The sequence below is a fragment of the Garra rufa genome, chromosome 2 (genome assembly GCF_049309525.1).
Source record: "Garra rufa chromosome 2, GarRuf1.0, whole genome shotgun sequence".
Lineage (NCBI taxonomy): Eukaryota > Metazoa > Chordata > Actinopteri > Cypriniformes > Cyprinidae > Garra > Garra rufa.
The window spans coordinates 48,210,799-48,213,092 of record NC_133362.1 but is presented as its reverse complement, the minus strand read 5'-3'; positions in this window follow the sequence as shown (position 1 = coordinate 48,213,092).

Genomic DNA, 2,294 nt, shown 5'->3' with positions numbered 1-2,294 from the left:
AACACAGGAACGCGCTGCAAACACAGGACCGCGCTGCAAACACAGGACCGCGCTGCAAACACAGGACCGCGCTGCAAACACAGGAACACGCTGCAAACACAGAACCGCGCTGCAAACACAGGACCGCGCTGCAAACAAAGAACCGCGCTGCAAACACAGAACCGCGCTGCAAACACAGAACCGCGCTGCAAACACAGAACCGCGCTGCAAACACAGGACCGCGCTGCAAACACAGGAACGCGCTGCAAACACAGGAACAGCGCTGCAAACACAGGACCGCGCTGCAAACACAGGAACACGCTGCAAACACAGGACCGCGCTGCAAACACAGGAACGCGCTGCAAACACAGGACCGCGCTGCAAACACAGGACCGCGCTGCAAACACAGGACCGCGCTGCAAACACAGGAACACGCTGCAAACACAGGAACACGCTGCAAACACAGGAACGCGCTGCAAACACAGGAACACGCTGCAAACACAGGACCGCGCTGCAAACACAGGACCGCGCTGCAAACACAGGACCGCGCTGCAAACACAGAACCGCGCTGCAAACACAGAACCGCGCTGCAAACAAAGAACCGCGCTGCAAACACAGAACCGCGCTGCAAACACAGGACCGCGCTGCAAACACAGGACCGCGCTGCAAACACAGGAACGCGCTGCAAACACAGGACCGCGCTGCAAACACAGGAACGCGCTGCAAACACAGAACCGCGCTGCAAACAAAGAACCGCGCTGCAAACACAGAACCGCGCTGCAAACACAGGAACGCGCTGCAAACACAGAACCGCGCTGCAAACACAGAACCGCGCTGCAAACAAAGAACCGCGCTGCAAACACAGAACCGCGCTGCAAACACAGGAACGCGCTGCAAACACAGAACCGCGCTGCAAACACAGGACCGCGCTGCAAACAAAGAACCGCGCTGCAAACACAGAACCGCGCTGCAAACACAGGAACACGCTGCAAACACAGGAACCGCGCTGCAAACACAGGAACGCGCTGCAAACACAGGACCGCGCTGCAAACACAGGACCGCGCTGCAAACACAGGACCGCGCTGCAAACACAGGAACACGCTGCAAACACAGGAACACGCTGCAAACACAGGAACCACGCTGCAAACACAGGACCGCGCTGCAAACACAGGACCGCGCTGCAAACACAGGAACGCGCTGCAAACACAGGACCGCGCTGCAAACACAGGACCGCGCTGCAAACACAGGAACGCGCTGCAAACACAGGACCGCGCTGCAAACACAGACCGCGCTGCAAACACAGGACCGCGCTGCAAACACAGGAACAGCGCTGCAAACACAGGAACACGCTGCAAACACAGGAACGCGCTGCAAACACAGGACCGCGCTGCAAACACAGGACCGCGCTGCAAACACAGGAACGCGCTGCAAACACAGGACCGCGCTGCAAACACAGGACCGCGCTGCAAACACAGGACCGCGCTGCAAACACAGGAACCGCGCTGCAAACACAGAACCGCGCTGCAAACACAGAACCGCGCTGCAAACACAGAACCGCGCTGCAAACACAGAACCGCGCTGCAAACACAGGAACGCGCTGCAAACACAGAACCGCGCTGCAAACACAGGAACCGCGCTGCAAACACAGGACCGCGCTGCAAACACAGAACCGCGCTGCAAACACAGAACCGCGCTGCAAACACAGGAACGCGCTGCAAACACAGAACCGCGCTGCAAACACAGGAACAGCGCTGCAAACACAGGACCGCGCTGCAAACACAGGAACCGCGCTGCAAACACAGGACCGCGCTGCAAACACAGGAACGCGCTGCAAACACAGGAACGTGCTGCAAACACAGACCGCGCTGCAAACACAGGAACACGCTGCAAACACAGGAACACGGCTGCAAACACAGGACCGCGCTGCAAACACAGGACCGCGCTGCAAACAGGAACGCGCTGCAAACACAGGAACACGCTGCAAACACAGAACCGCGCTGCAAACACAGGAACGCGCTGCAAACACAGGACCGCGCTGCAAACACAGGACCGCGCTGCAAACACAGGACCGCGCTGCAAACACAGGACCGCGCTGCAAACACAGAACCGCGCTGCAAACACAGGAACGCGCTGCAAACACAGGACCGCGCTGCAAACACAGGACCGCGCTGCAAACAAAGAACCGCGCTGCAAACACAGAACCGCGCTGCAAACACAGGAACGCGCTGCAAACACAGAACCGCGCTGCAAACAAAGAACCGCGCTGCAAACACAGAACCGCGCTGCAAACACAGAACGCGCTGCAAACACAGAAC